The sequence below is a fragment of the Mesocricetus auratus genome, unplaced genomic scaffold (genome assembly GCF_017639785.1).
Source record: "Mesocricetus auratus isolate SY011 unplaced genomic scaffold, BCM_Maur_2.0 Super-Scaffold_100008, whole genome shotgun sequence".
In the NCBI taxonomy this organism is placed as follows: domain Eukaryota; kingdom Metazoa; phylum Chordata; class Mammalia; order Rodentia; family Cricetidae; genus Mesocricetus; species Mesocricetus auratus.
The window spans coordinates 68,537,843-68,554,519 of record NW_024429192.1 but is presented as its reverse complement, the minus strand read 5'-3'; the positions used below and the strand labels follow the sequence as shown (position 1 = coordinate 68,554,519).

At 42.2% G+C, this 16,677-nt stretch overlaps 1 protein-coding gene and 1 pseudogene across 1 annotated transcript in view; both read left to right on the top strand.

The window, feature by feature from the left end:
- Positions 1-410: 410 nt before the first annotated feature.
- Positions 411-2,505, top strand: LOC121142062 (annotated as a pseudogene).
- Positions 2,506-2,667: 162 nt separating this feature from the next.
- The window catches only part of Map3k13 (mitogen-activated protein kinase kinase kinase 13), a 140,425-nt gene continuing 126,415 nt past the window's right edge, over positions 2,668-16,677 (top strand). Inside the window, exons 1-2 of the mRNA XM_013114502.3 lie at positions 2,668-2,779; positions 4,059-4,184. The gene's annotated coding sequence lies outside the window, so the exon portion shown is untranslated. The remainder of the gene's footprint in view (positions 2,780-4,058; positions 4,185-16,677) is intronic.

Genomic DNA, 16,677 nt, shown 5'->3' with positions numbered 1-16,677 from the left:
CAGGTGTTTTAGAAATGGATTCAGGTATTATAGGAATAAGTATCTCCTTTTTGAACTAGATAGTAGGTTGTCTTCCGACCCTGGACTGCTGGGTATAGGTTTCCTGAACCTCAAATCTCCAAATATAGAGTTCACTACTGATGGGTATGAAAAGGCATGATCCAATAGAGTTGGCCTTGGGTCTTGGCAGATGTGTAAGCCCTCATTCTTCTGAGACCGGAAGCAGGCTGGCCGACCTTGGTTATATATTTGGCGGGGTTTTATAGTCAAATGATGAGAGGGATGTGATATTTGGTGAGAGGGGTTTTGGGTGTCCCATAGCTGAGGATCTACCTGACAGGTTGGTAAGGGAAGAAGTGTGTCAGATTGTGTGGTTTGCAGGAGAAGGAGAAGGGGAATGGTTGGCATTGATGACTGATATTTCAAAAAGGATACAGTCTCTAGAAGATGAATCAAAGACTGTAAAGTCACAAATAACTGAAGCCAAACTCAGAATATTTGAAGGGAGTAACAAAAGATACCTTGAATAAAAACTCTCATCTTCAGGAAAGCCAGAAGCAGCTTTTATAGGAAGTTGAAGTAATGAAAGAACAAGTGGATCAACTCAATAAACAGAGTAACATTTGAAGACTCCAAAGTGTAGGCAGAGCAGGTCCTGAATGATAAAGAAAATCAGATCAAATCTCTGATCTGATCAGAGCCTGCTAAAGATGAAAGACTGGAATTCTGTGTTTGGAGAAGATGTAACAGATGGTGGTTATCTGGATTTAGAAGTCAAGAGGGACTTAAAAAATAACGTGCACTTAGGTAACCAGCTGAAGGGAGCTTTGAAGAAGCTAATTTATGCTACTAAGTTAAGTGCTTCTTTAACAGCCTTAGAAGGAGAAAGAAACCAAATTTACACTCAGTTGTCTGAAGTAGATAAAGCAAAAGATGATCGTATCAGAAGTCTGGAGTCCGAGCAAGCATCGCTGCAGTCAACTAACACACAACTTGAAAACGAGAACCAGAAGCTTCAGCAGAAACTCACAGTGATGATGAAGCTGTACCAAGACAAGGAAATGAAGCTTCACAGGAAGTTAACAGTAGAGGAAAACTGCCAATCAGAGAGAGAGAGAGAGAGAGGAAGAACTTTCCAAAGTGGACAAGAGGATCAGTCATGTGACCAAGGAGCTGGAGAAATACAGAGGTGTGCCAAGGATGTCGAAAAGAGTTGGAGAGAACAATTCGGCAGGTTATTGCTCATGAAAAACAAGGCACATGATAATTGGCTGGCAGCTCATACTTTTGAAAGAAACCTCAATGATTTAAGGAAAGAAAATGCTCACAATAGACAAAAATTAACTGAAGCAGAATTTAAATTTGAACTTTTAGAAAAAGATCCTTATGCACCTGATGTTCCAAATACTGCATTTGGCAGAGCGCACTCCCCATATGGTCCCTCCGCACTGGGCCGACCTTCATCTGAAACGAGAGCTTTTCCCTCTCCTCCAACTATGTTGGAGGGTCCATTCAGACTCTCTTTTGCTTCCTTCCAGGGGGAGGAGGAAGAGGCTCACAAGGCTCTGAGAATCCTCTGGACCATCAGATGAACACTGAAAGAGTTCTCAAGCTACAACAGGCTATATGATGCCCCAAGAGCATCTTCCGACAGGTCCCTGTCAGCTCCAAGGGAACAAACCGAAGGATGATGGCCTCTCCATCTGATGAGCCAGTATCCTCAAAAATGGAATCTACTAAAAATGATACCAAAAGCAACTCTGGTAACACAACTGTGCCCAACTCTCCTCCTGCTGAATGCGAGGCAGCTGGCCAATTGCTTCATCCCTCCACCGGCTCCCCTGTTTAGAGGCCCCAGAGACCCTGCGCTTTCAGGTGATCCAAGAAGTCAGAAGGGCTCCCCCATTCCCACCACCTCCTCCAGGAAACATCTATTCAGGTTCTCCGGATTATTTTCCACCAAGGGGCGTCAACGGCCCACCATTTGCGCCATTCCCAGGGAGAAATGTGTACGTGCCGAGGGGCTTTCCACCTTACACACACACCTCGTTATTGTTGAGCATGCCCACTCTTTCAGGGCACAGCCTGAGTTTCCCCCTGCCACTTAGCACGGTAATTCAGCAGATATTTTCAACTGGGCTTCAAGTTGATTCCTATGTCCAGCTCCAAAGGGGAAGGTGGCCAGTATCATCAGGTAACCACTGAACCATGTGTTCCAGTGCGGAGCAAGAGAGTCTATCATTAGAGGGGAAAGTAACAGTTACTGTTCATTGCAGTATGCTGGAAATTTCTATGCGTTATCTCAAGTAACAACAGCCCCAGGTTGTGAGTACCAGTGTTTTTCACAGTTGGCTCAGGCTCACAGAGGTAAAGTAACTTGCCCATGTAACACCAACAGGCTCAGAAGTGAACCCCGCAGCATCGCAGCCGGCGAACGCAGACTCAAAGGCCGACCTCCAGCAGGGACTTCTGAAAGTCTGGCGACTTCGTCCAGACGCCCGCTAATGTGGACTGGAGCAGTGAGCTTCAGCATCAAGAGCGTCCGTAAAAAAGAGGGCCTGGGTCACACAGCCCCAGGACCCGCAATCTAACAACGGACGTCGGGAGCCAGAGACGCGCGGCGGAGCAGGAGGCATCGGAAGTGATGTCACATGCGGAAGTGGTGGAGGGGAGGCGGCGCCTGCGCGCCGCGGCGGGTGTCCAGCGGTGTCTGAGGACCGCTGTGAGAGGAAGGCTCGCGGGCGTGCAGCTCTGGCTTCGGGCCGGGAACCTTGAAGAAGTAAGTCTTCTAGGAATCTGGCGGCGCCGGCGGGTGCTGGCGACGTGGCATCTGGGGCAGCCGAGGTGCGCTCAGCCGGGCTCGCTGCCCACTACTCAGCCCGCGGTGGAATAGGGGACAGCGACCCGGTCTTGCGTAGGTCGGTGCCTGGTAGACGCCGGCCGGCAGGGATGGGACTGGCGCCGCCGCCGAGTGCATCCCGGGTGCCAGCATCCAACCTCTGAATGCACGCGACTCCAGTTTCCTCGCTTGCCCCCCGCCCCCTGCCCTATGATGCGGATGCAGAAGAAAAATCAGGACGCGTTTGGTTTTTAAAGCTAGTGAAATTTATAAAAGGGTCCTGATCTCCTGGTGGAGAGGATAAGGCGCTTTATCTGGCTTCCTGTGGCTAACTTTACCCTTCTGGGAATAGCTTTGTGGGGTGCGATACTAGGGAGGTTATCGAATAATAAATAAGCCGCTGATAAGAAATACGTGCTGGTAGTTGATGTTATAAATGCTTTCTTTTCAGCGGTGTAAGCTTTCTTTATTTCTTAAAGGCGTCTTACGTTGTTAGCAACCGACACTTGAAAGATAAATGAGAATTACGATTGTAAAGCCAGTAATTTATAAATCTCTAACTTCACCTGCTGTGTATAGACACAAGGAGCGATTGTAGCAGCTTCCCCTCCCCCAAAGAAAACTTTTGAAGATTAATTTGTTTTGTTGTTGTTGTTAAAAGCACCATTAATGTAATGAAGAGTGAGCATGCACCCCACAAAAACAATTACTGTAACCACCTTTGTATGGGCTATCAAATGGAATGCAGTGCAGATGGCACACTGCTGTGTAATCAGATCTCTCAAGAGCCCTCACCTACAGGCAGTCCCAGTGAGGTGGCTGTGCATGTGTGTGAAAGGCAGATCTTGAGAGGGCCCAGAAGTGTTTGGGTAGAATCGGGTAGGAGACCTTGAGTTTATGTTGCATTTTGTGTTTTGTATAAGAATAAGTTTATGTTTGCCCAATTCCTGGACAGTACTGATATCCCATTCACCCCATTTTATGTGCAGTTACTGTGCCACCATGATAGAATACACTTAAATGTAAAAAGACATTTACGTTTTGAGATCTTCTTGGCCAATGTTATTGTTTTCATGTAGTCTTGGGTACTTCAGCCTTGTTCAGAGTCATGCCCACTAAACTGCGTATCTAAGTGTTCATATGGCATAGCTGCTATCCGTAGAGAATCGGATTCAAGTGGTAACCTAGGTATGTGCATTGACATTTTTGAGGTTTCCAGTTTTGCAGAACCCTGCTACCTATGGACTCTGAAATGGACTTCATGTAAAGAAACCCCTGACACATTAACAGACAAAACATGAGTCACTTTGTGTTGTGGCCTTCAAATCCTAACGCTTCAAGAGAGGTGAGTTGTTGCCTGTGTTTTATATTAGATGATGTATTAGAATAGCCCTGGTTGAGGCAAAGAAATTTTAAGAAGGCAGGAAAACTTAGGCCTAAGTCTCTGTTTTTAAAATCAGGATCTTTCAAGGAGAGGCATGTTTTGTTTGTATGACGCAGTGTGGCTGTTTCCCTGTTGACGAGGTCAGGAATGAAAGAGAAGAAAACCAGATGTATTATGAAGTCTTCTTTTTGGGAGATTCTCTTTCCCATGCTTCATAGCCTGGTAGAATTAGCCTGCAGTTACTGTGTTAAAATAAGAGCTCAAATACTGTTCTAAATCATGTGGCATCCAAGCTTGTCTATGAAATAGTGCATGTCTCAAATCTGTTGAGTAACTCTATTTGTGCCTTAGGTTTACAAGAGACATCTTGTCTTTTTTCTCATCTTGCCCCCCTTTAGACTTATTTGTGTTATTTCTTTTCCTTCTCCCTTTTCCAATTTTTTTCCTCTTAATCTTTTTTCTTTCTGTCTCAAGCGATAGGTGAAGTTTCCTTTTCTTCCTTCTCTCTTCTCTCTTCCTTGCTCCTCCTTCGTTTCCTTCCTTTTTTCCTATCTCCATTTTCCTAATTCATTACTCTGCTCCCAACTCTGTGATAATGTTTGACATCTCCTAACCACTAAGCATTTACTTTGTAGGTATTTTCTTGTCTCCTTTGTAGATGTGCTGATTTCTTGCTTGCATTTGCTTATCCTGTTAACAGGCGATACTTGTAATAAATCATCTTGCACGTAGAATTGTGTTTGCATACAAATATCTGCATATAATGATATATCACAATATTGTTTGAAATAGAAAATAACAACAACTAAAAATAAGCAGTGCTGCAACACAAGTTTGGTTAAATAAGTACCTCCACACAGGTAACACTTTGTAGCCAAAGTAAATGATTAAGTGGAGCCAGAGATGGACTATTAAGTCAGGGTCCACTATTAACTGAGAAAAGCACCAGAGAGCTGTGTGTACAGCATGTTTTCATTTGTGGTTTTAAGTGTGTGTGTGCACGCACACATACAAAGAACTAAACAAAGAACCTGGACTAGATGTATAAAGTAGGAAGAAGGGTTAGGTGTTCCTTTGTACGTTTTTTTGTACTTGGACTTTTTTGGCTGTGTGCATGTATTTTCAGGGCACTATGAAACAAAACAACAATGCTGGGGTTAGTCTACTGAACACAAAAGCCCATCATTACCCCTCGAGACTGTATTTATCCCAGCCCCGGGGCTATAGAGTCTGCACTTCTTCTTCAGAGCTGCAGGGAGGGCGTGGTGAGATTGCATATGTTTTAAACGTTCACATCAGATTGTTGCTAGTAGGAATTCATGCTTCTAGATTCAGTACTCATGAGCAGTGCATGGCCTGTCTCTGACCTCACCAAGAGAAGTGGCTGCTCTTACCTTGGCTTGCAGGGTAGGTTTCTGTTCCTTTGCCGGGGTTCTTTGAGTGGCTCAGTGTCATTGAATGGGACAGGGTTTGTTTCTTTCAGGTTCTCTGCACCCTTGTGGTACTAAGGATCAAACCCATAACCCTGCACTGTTTGGGCTTGTACTCAGCCCTGCCTTGGGACTCTGTACTCTTTAAGCAAATCTTACAGTTACTATCTCACTTTGCTTTTTCTTACATTTAAAAAATTTGTTTTATGTATAAAGGTGTTTTGTCTGTAACTGTATCTGTGTACCATGTGTGTGCCTGCTGCCTGTAGAGGTCAGAAGAAGTATCGGATCCCCTGGGACTAGAGTTATAGACATGGAAAGCCACATGTGGGTGCTGGGAATTGAACCTGGGTCCTCTAGAAGAGCAGTCAGTACTCCTAACCGCTGAGCCACTTCCCCAGCGGCTCCACTTTCTTCATGGTGTTTAGAACTGTTTGAAGACATTTCAGAGAATGAGTCGTTTTCTCTCAGTAAGCCAGAAAGAAAATTTAGAGAACCATGTATGGGTGGTCTTACTCTGTATACTTAATTGACTAATTACCTTGGATTCAACAAATATGTCTGGTGACTTTTATTTCTCCAGATTCTTTGCTTTTCAGGCTTTTATTGTGGGACAGTTAGAATATTAGCATTAGTTGCATTACAATAGGACTGGGGAATTTTCCAAGAATGTAGAAATGCAGACTTTATTTTATTAATGAAACTTAGTTTGAGAGTAGCTTATACACGCTACATAAGTATGTGACACCACTGGTTGTGTATCTTGTTAAACAATCCAGTGGAAGTCATTGAATCTAGGATCTAGGCCATGATGAATGGAATAGAAACAGGTTTTAATGTGTTAGGTATTTAAGGTTTTTTGTTTGTTTGTTTGTTTGTTTGTTATGGCTCCAGGGATCAAACTTGGATTGTAGATGCTGAGCATGTGCTTGTATTATTGAGACACACACCCAGCGGTGGCTGGGATTTTATTTATCTAAAATAAAATCAAGTTATCCTCTGTTCTCAGCCTCCGGAATAGCTGGGGCTATAGGCCTATTTGTTTGTTTTTGCTTTGTATTAAGATTTATTTACTTTTATTTTATGTATGAGTGTTATTTACCTTGCATGTATGTCTGTGTACCATGTTCACGAATTGCCTGCTGAGGCCAGAAAAGGGTGACATCCAGATCTATTGAGACTGTAGTTACAGATGGTTGTGAGCCACCATGTGAGAGCTGGGAATCGAACCCAGGTCCTCTGGAAGAGCAGCCTGTGCTCCTAAGTCCTGAGCCATCTCTCCAGTCTCAAGACCTGTGTTTTATGCTGTTATTAGCATAATCTTTTGTATTTTGCATGCAATTGTCTCTGTTAAATGACACCTTTTTCCCTTCAGGTCTTTGGGATTAATCACTGTTGTCTCCATCTTACTTTCTTTTCTTGTTGGTGATAAATAACACAAGTAACTTAAAGGAGAAAGGGTTTGGCTCACAAGTCATGGTTGTGGTCTGTTATGGTGGAGGGGAAGAGAGCAATGAATCTGTGCATTGCAGTGCTTAGCTTGCTCTCTCCACTTTATACATCCCTGGCTTAGGGGGATGCATAGCGCCTCCTGAAGTGGGCGGGTCTTCCCATCCCAGTTAGATATATTCTAAGTAATCCCTCACCCACATATCAAGAGGCCCATCATCTATATGATTTTAACTGTGTCAGCTGACAGCACTAGCCCTCACAGGCAAGGGACAATATAGGCAGGATATCTGGAGGAGGAGTCTGGTTTTGTTGAAGAAAAAAAAAAAAAGAAAAGAAAAGAATACTACTGAATTAAATCCAATGGTAGATTGCTTCCCTGAGTCAAAATGCTAAATGCTGCAGATTCCATATAGAAATAAAGGAGATGGTCATGAACATAAATGTTTCCTGAGGAGAATATAGAATTGATAGAGATACATTAGTTTATGCATTTAGTGTATGTGTGTGTCCCCCCTCTCTCTCTCTCTCTCTCTCTCTCTCTCTCTCTCTCTCTCTCTCTCTCTCTCTCTCTCTCTCTCACACACACACACACACACACACACACACACACACACACACACACTCATACACTGTCACTTGCTCCCCCTCCTTTCTGGAAATCCAGAATTCCAGATAGGAAGTTATTAAAAGTCAGTCATTTTAAGGGCTCAGACTGGTGCCTGTGTGGCCTAATTCATGATTTTAAGAGTAGCTTAAAGAATTTAAAAAGTTTTAGGATTATTCCAAGAGTTCAAGTGATGGGTAGGTAGATGAATCCTGAGAATAGGAGCTTTAAGCCAGTGGTTCTCAAGCTGTGGGTCTCGAGCTGTTTGTCAAACCCTGTCTCCAAAAATATTTACATTAGGATTCATAACAGAAGCAAAATTACAGCTATGAAGTAGTAATGAAAATAATGTTATTATTAGGGGAGTCACCATATAAGGAACTGTATTAAAGGGTCTCAGCATTGGGAAGGTTGAGAACCACTGCTTCAAGCTTTAGTAAACTATTGGACTGGGTTGAGGGTGACTCAGTGAGTAAACAGAGTTGAGGGTTTCTTAAGAGTCTGCTTCGTGGTATTGGAAAAGGGAAAGGGAAAAAAGCTCAATTTACTGATCTTCTGCATCAATCAATGTAGGCCATTGTCCTTCCTACTTTTCAGTTATGCATGAACATGGTTAAGTAGACCTTGTTAGCCTATAAAACACAAATAGGCAAACTGATTTAACTAGTAGACACTCTTTAAAGCTTAAGAGAACCTTTTAATTTGATTGTTTTGCTCATAGAAAGGAATGCCCTGGTATGAAGCATAAGGGGATCAGGACTGTTTTTGTTGTTGTTGTTGTTTTGTCTTTGGCTTTTTTGCTGTTGTTTGTTTGTTTGTTTGTTTTTCCATAAAATCAAAGATCTTGGAAGAGCTGAGCAAACTTAGGAAGTACATTTGTCTACTTTGAGTCCAGAATTAATTCTGAATGGAAGAAGACATAGGCCCAATGGGATGGACTTTGCTTGAGAAGCAGTAAACTCTGGGTGCTTAGGGTAGCCAAAGTGAATCTGAACTTCAGGAATATGCTGGTGGTGGAGGGCTGTATTGTGAGGCGAACGTGATAACCACTACACTACGGAAACGAGCTGGAGGGCTGTATTGTAAGGGAGATGATACACTAGATTATTTTGATGACCCTTTTCAAATCCTGAAACTTTTACTATGGCATAGTAAACTGACTTATTACAGATGCATCTTATTCATAAGTTTAATAATACTGTGTGTGTGTGTGTGTGTGTGTGTGTGTGTGGTTTATGTCACAATGTGTTCCTCAATCACTTCTCACCTTGACTTATTACAGATGCATCTTATTCCTAAGTTTAATAATTGTGTGTGTGTGTGTGTGTGTGTGTGTGTGTGTGTGTGTGTGTGTGTGTGTTATGTTCCTCAATCACTTCTCACCTTATTTTTTCAGACAGGATTTCTCACTGAATCTGGAGCTCACAATTTGGACTAGGCTGACTGGCCAGTAAGTCCCAAGTATCTTCCTGTTTACACTCTTGGGACTATCTAGGATTACAGATTTGATGTCACATGGAGCTTCTACATGAGTTCAGGGTCCTTCATGTTTCTTATATTACTATAGACAAGAACCAAAGAAATGGCACTTTCCAGAAAGCATTATGTTCTGTGGCCACAGTCTTTATTAGAGGGGAAGCAGAAACTTGGTATGGATGTTTTGACTTTGTGTGTAGTATATGTGTGCTGATGCACTGGACTCACTCTGTGTGTGTGTGTGTGTGTGCGTCCGCCATCAGCTTTTACATGAGTTGGGTATCTGAACTCAGGTCCTCATTCTTACATAACAAGCATTGTACCTACAGAACCATCTCTGCACCTGTTTCTTTCTTTAGTGCACTGAAATACTTAATATCTTGGAATTGCATATTTAAATTTAACTGAAGGTTGTTCAAAATACTGATTTTCTCCTATAAAAATTACTAGGTGCTTATAATCCTAATGATGTAAATATTTGTCAAGAAATGTAAAATTTGGACACTAGCTGCTTGTTTCCTAGTCATGACTGAGCTTCTTGAACTGGTGGAAACAGACCAGACTGATGAACTCTGAGAACCAAGCCTGTGAGGTGTATGACAGTTGGCAGCTGTGACGGAAAGGCTTGGGACTGTGTTGACTTTTTGTTGTTCCTTGGCCCCCTCCCCTAAACCAGAAACTCACATTGATCTTTATAACCTTACATGCAGAAAATAGGCGCTCCTGTAAAAAAGCCCACAAAACATGAATTGGATGTCTTGGCTAGCACCGGTCTATATTCAGCCCTTACAAATCTAATCTTTCGTTATTCTTTTTTCTTTTGTCTTTTCTATTTTCTAAATATCTTTACAAAGTACCTCGTTCAGACCTAACCTTGTGTTCTTACTCTGTTATCATGTTTGCCTGCACTTCTGTGAAATCTCTTGGTTGGTTTCTATATTTATTCTTCCTTCCTCTAATCTTACTACATTTAGAGTAATCTTTAAAAAATGTAGTTGTAATATTTTGGGTCCCCTGATTTAAATTCTGATGTTTTATTACCTTTAGAATTCAGCCCCAAACGTTTAGCCCATTAAGCAATGATCTTCCAGTTCACCTGTATCATTTTTTTTTCCTCCATGTCTCTGGTGGTTTGGATGAGAAATGTTCCTCATAGCTTTAGGCATTTGAATACTTGGTACCCAGTTGGTAGCACTGTTTAGGAGGTGCAGCCTAGTTGGAGGAAATATATCACTGGGGGAAGCATTTGGGAGCCTGAGCCCATCCTATTCCAATTTTCTCTCTGCTTTGTACTAGCAGTTGAGATGTGAGCTTTTATTTTTCTGCCCTTGACGCCGTGCCTGCTGCTTGTTGCCATGCTCTCCACCATGATGGACTCCTTACCCCTTTGGAAATGTAAGCCCAAATAAACTTCTTTTATAGGTGGCTTCTAGTCATGGCGTTTTGTCACAGCAACAGGAAAGTAACTAACACAGCATCCTAACCCTATTTATTGTACTCATACTGCCAATCTCTCGCCAAATATTATTTTTCACCTTCTCTCCCATATCATTGTTTACCCAGTTTTTCTCACACGCCGTATCATTTGCTCACTCATTCATGTATTAATCATTTCTACCCCAGCAGGCTGGCCTTGATGAAGCCAAACACTGGCATGTGTTTTATTTACTACTGTGTGCCCAGTTCTAGGGAATGCCTAGCAGGTAGTAGAGATTCAGCAAGCTTTGGTCAACCAGTTCTTCCTACATCTACTATTTGTCATCTAGATGCCCGATTATAGCAACTGATAGCTCATTTAACTTCCTTTGCTCAGAACCCCCGAGCAACATCTCATTCCACTTGTAAATCTAAAACCTTATAATAGTCTCTCAGGGCCTTACCTGACTGGCCACAACTATCCTTTAATTTTTGTAGCTCATTTGTAACAAACTGCTTGTGATAGCTAGTGTTCATAGTCCTCTTGATAGGATCTAGACTCTCCTAGGACAGGACCTGCTGGGCACACCTGTCAAGGATTATCTTGCTTATATTACTGGAGGTAGGAGGACCCACCCTATGGGCAGCTCCATTCTGTGGGCTTGCACCCTGGACTTCATGAAAAGAAGAAAGCAGACAGAACATCAGCATTCATCACCCTCCACTTCCTGACTGTGGGTACGATGTGACAGAGCTGCTTTTGAGCTCCTGAAGCCTTGACTACCTAGGCATGATGGACTACACCCTGGAACTGTGAGCTAAAATAATTTCCTCCTTCCTTAGGTGACTTTATTGGGGTATTCGTCACAACAGGACAAGTAATTAAGAAAGTTGATACCAAGATGTGGGGCCTTTGACTGGATAAACTTGAGCATGTTGCTCATATGAGACTAGTTAGTGGGAAGAAGGTGGGAGAGTTTAGAACTTTGGGCAAGAAAACCTTTTTGAATATTGTAGGCAGAACTTAATGGACCATTATGCTGGAAACTTGGTAGACAGGAATGAAAAGAGAAATGTAGACAGTTGTTTTCAGAGGAGAACAAGAACTCAGTTATGACCTGGGCTGAGGCTGTTCCTGTGATATTTTGGCCAGAAATCTGGCTTTACTGTGCCCACATCCTGAGAACTTGAGTCAAGTAGAATTTAAAGGGAGTAGACTAATTTGTCTAGTAGAGAAAAGTCTGAAGACAGGATAGCAATCAGGCTGGTGCTGCAATAGCATTTGAAATTGTTAAATAGATCATCACTGAAGAGAAAGCTGGGCTGTACTAGGTAATAGGAAAGGCCTGAAGGCAAAATCCTACCCATCAGATTCTCCTCCTTATGAGGGTACAAACTCAGCCAAAAGAAGAAAGCCTAAACAGAACGGGTTCTTGATTCTTTGGAAGCAGTTGCCTACAAGCTTTGCATCGGGGCAGCACATAGAAGCTGAGGTCGCTGTGGTCTAGAAAGCCTGACTGTCTTGAGCTAGCAGAACTTGGCACTGTTGTCCATTGGTTCCCAGTTTTGAAATCAGTGAAAGATGCAAGATTGAGGGGGTTGTAGATTTTTGCTCTGCAATTTACTGAGAGCAGTTGAGGCCAGGCAGTGTGTGGCAAGGTCAGGCAAGGCCTGAGAGGCCACTGTGTGGAGCTGTGAATGTGATTTCTAAGTTGTAATGTTGACGTCAGAACTGGGGACATCTGCCAAGGAAAGCTGCATCCATAGAATAAAGCTGACTCAAGAGAGAAGTTACGGTTGCCTAAGGCAGCATGCCTGGGGGATGTGGCTACCCAGCCACTGTGAAGCCCAGAAGATCCCATCACAAGTGGAAGATGCCAGACATGGTGCTGCAGGGTTGGTGTTTTCTCTGTTGGATTTTAGTCTTGCTTTGGTGTAATAATCCCTTGTTTTGCCTCTATTCCTCCCTTTTGGAGTAGCAATGTTTGCTTGTGACCTTTTATGTTGGAAATGTGTAACTTGTTTTTTATTTTCTAGGAACTCACAGTCCTCAAATCTCAAATAAGACTTTGGATTTTTGAAGTGTTGGAATTATTAACTATGGGGACTTTTGAAGTTGTATTGAACATATTTCTACATTATAGGATGGCAATGAGGGAAACTGAGAAAGTATTACTTTATCTTTTGACCTATTTGATCTCCAAGACCAACTTGTGGAAGGAGAGAACCGATTCCTGGAACTTGTCCTCTGACATCTGTATGTGAGTCGCACACCACACACACACACACACACACACACACACACACACACACACACACTCAAATAAGTAACTGTAATTTTAAACAGATGATCATGAAATTCTGGAAAAAAGGGGTGAAAGGTCTATGACTTCAAACTGATGTGTCTGGGTATCAAGTTCACAAAGGATGGAGATGTGGCTAGTGTTGATATTCAACTTGATAGTATCTAGACTCTCCTAGGACACAAGCTTCTAGGCACAACTGCCAGGGATTATCTTGTTTAGATTACTGGAGGTAGGAGGACCCTCCCTAAAAGTGCCCAGCATCATCATGGGCTTGCATCCTGACTTATGAAAAGAAGAAAGCGGGCAGAGTGCCAGCATTCATTGCCCTGGCCCTCCTGACTGTGGATGCAGTGTGATGAGTTGCTTCAAGCTCCTGAAGCCTTGATTGCCTTAGCACGATGGACTGCACTCTGGAACTGTGAACTAAAATAAATTCCTCCTTCCTTAGGTGGCTTTTATGGGGCATTCATCACAGCAACAGGACAAGTAACCAGGATACTGGCCCAGGCAACTCCCCTAGAAATGCCAGAGCTCCCTTCTGAAGCATTAGGGCCTCTGTGTTTGAGATTGCTTACACGTGAAGCGCTCTTATCTTAGGTGCCTCTCTTCTTCATGTCTTCCCGGTCTTTCAGTGGAGCTTTGTCTAACCATCTTATTTTAATAGCCTAGCATTTCTGTTCCCTTTCTCTGCTCTGATGGGCATTGAAGAAACTCCATGTGGGGTTTACTTTCTTTGTGGGAAAGGTAAGCCACTGAGCAAGAAAGTGTCCTTGCCTCAGCTGCTGACAGTTTGCTGTCCAAATTGGACAGCAGGTTACAAAGAAAAATGACTGCTGAACTTGCCAAGGTACAGGATGTTCCTTCAAGGTTGTTCTGCAATGCTGTTTCTACCCAGCCATCTCACTTCCTTCCTGTCTGTCTGTACAGACCTCCAGACTTCTATGGTTAGCTAGTGGCAAGCTCCATTCTCTAATCTTCAGACAGGCTTTCCTTGTACAAGTAAGATATCACTACAGTTACCCATGCATTCATCCCAGATTGGTATCCTCTTCACTAATATTTTCCCAGAACGATGACACAAGAGAGACACTCAGGACATGTTTATTAAATGGATGAACTTAATCTGTACTAACAGGTATGTATGTATGACATTGATATCTGTGACCCAAACTGAGGTTCTTGTATTTAAAAATTACTTTGAAGAATGAGTTAAATTTATATTGCACTTTGTTGTAAAATAATTGAAGTGGCTTTAGTACCATGTTGAGAAGACATATGCAGAGAACAGACCATACACTGTCATAGAATTTTGAACTGGGTAATGCTCATATGCAGAAGGTCCTACACAGTGGCAAAAGGCAGGTTGTGCATTTGAGTTATTGGAAGTTACTTCGCTCAGATATGGCTGTGTTGGAATTATGGATCGTGTTCTGTGGGACAGGTCACAGATGTTTAAGTCCAGGACCCTGAAAACCTATTTACCAAGGAGGAAGCTTTAAATTTCTCTTCTAGAAAGTTTTCTGTGTTTAATTCCTACAAGTCAGTTCATTGTCACAGCTTGCTGCACCCAAGAACTGGCAGTCACCGGAACCAGCGGCTTCTAATGTCATGCCTAAACATTTGTGGAGTTGATGCAAACTTGGTGACTGGATAATGTTGAAAGTTGTTTTGTGAGTGACTTTAATCAGCACTTGAATCTCTAGCTCCTCCTGGTCCAGCCATGAGGAGGGTGGGAGTCCAGGAGTTTTGCCTGCCTGCCTGCCTTTTGAGGAGGATAATTGGTACTTCGTGTGGAGGTTCTCACACATTGGTAACCACACTGGGGAGGAGGGCAAGAGTAAGGGGGTAAGTCAGGTTTCCAGAACTCCTTCACTAATGCATTAATCAAATTTGAACTATTCTGTGTGTGTGTGTGTGTGTGTGTGTGTGTGTGTGTGTGTTGAATTCCCATGAGACGGTTACACTTATAGCACACATCTTTCTGTTCATGGTAAGTACATTTTGTCCTTCTTGACATTTTAAAGTAAGTGTGAAAATGGTGGGAGCCACAAGCCAGAGACAATAAGGGACAAAGAAATGGACTGCAGACCACCTTTCCTAAACAAAGTGATATTTTGAGGGAAAAGACAATACTATTTAGCTGTGTAGTAATTAATAGTACAATCTATTGCGATGTTTTTTTCACCTTGCACTTTCTTTGATGTGGAGATAAACAGTACCTTTTGAAATGAGGTTGTCTATACTGCATCATTTTTCAGAATTGAAAAGATGAGAACTCTGGCTGTTTGAAAGAAAATGGCCCCCAGAGGGAGTGGCACTATTAGGAAGTGTGACTTAGTTGGAGTGGGTATGCCTTGTTGGAGGAAATGTGTCACTATGGGGGTGGGCATTGAGATATATGTGCTCAAGCCCCACCCAGTGAGACAGACTACTTCCTGTTGCCTGTGTGCACGATGTGGAACTCTCAGCTACCTCTACCTCTCCAGCACAAGTCTCTGCCTGCACATCACCATGTCCCACTATGATGATAATGGACTGAACTGCTACACTGTACGCCACCCTAACTAAATGTTTTCCTTTATAAGAGTTGCTGTGGTCATGGTGTTTCTTCACAGCAGTAGAAACCCTAGCTAAGACAAAAACTAAGAACAGGGGACTTCAGAGTAATGAGAGAAGAAATATGAGAATGTCCATAATACAAGGTTATGCTTCACATTTCAAGGAACAGATCTAAGATATAAATATGAACATCACAAAATTATTAAATCATTAAAATGAGCAGCACACATAGGGAAACTTGCCCAAAAGCATCAGCAACATGATATGTTGCCAATAGTCTGTAAGAACTCCTTTAAAAAGTGTTAGTTGAGACTTCCCTACTATTTGGCAACTTTTATTCAGTTTTTCATGAGATGAAGCATTTTCATTTTGGCATTTGATGACTAATAGGAAAACCTGAGGACAGGCAGATGCATCAGTATAAAAATAACACCAAGAATATCATATGTTCTAGCATAAGTAGTGCAGATCTTATTTCCAATAAAAGTGTTGAAGTAGCAGAAAGAAAATACCTCACAACGGGTTTGCTGACATAAGTTTTGACATATAGTAAGGACAGAAATATGCCAAAGCTTTTAACTCAGTATTTTTCAAATGGTGTTAACTCAAGAGTATCCAGGAAGGACTCTGTAATGATGTAACCTTGCAAAACATTGCAGTTGTTTTTATTTTTGGAAAATTATAATAAATATCAACTCTCCCTAAACAAGTGTAGCTGAAACCTTTTTTTTTTGTTCACACAATCTATTAATAAACTTTAGAATAATCTTTTAAGAAGTTTCTGGTTTAAGTGCCTTTGAAATTGGCCATCAGGTAAAGGCCCTTACTGCCAAGACTGCCCTGAGTGATCCTGGGGACCCACACAGGGAGAGTACCAACTCCTGCACATTGTTCTCTGAAATATGGGAATTCTGTGCATTCTGTGGCATCTTCACACATACAAAATAAATACATGTTAGAAATGTCCTAGATAAAAGATAAATATGTGTATGTATCTACTTATGACAGCCAACAGAAGTATTTGATATAGTCTAAAACCAGATAACACATTTTTGTTCAATAGCTACTAATGTGTATAGATCCTAAAATACAATTTTTCCAGGATTGAAAAATTCATATTCAATTGTTGTGTGATCATTAAGTAATGTGTACAGAACTGACCCAGGCAGTCATTACCCTTCCCTGGAAACACCCTTTATTTGGCCTTCAGG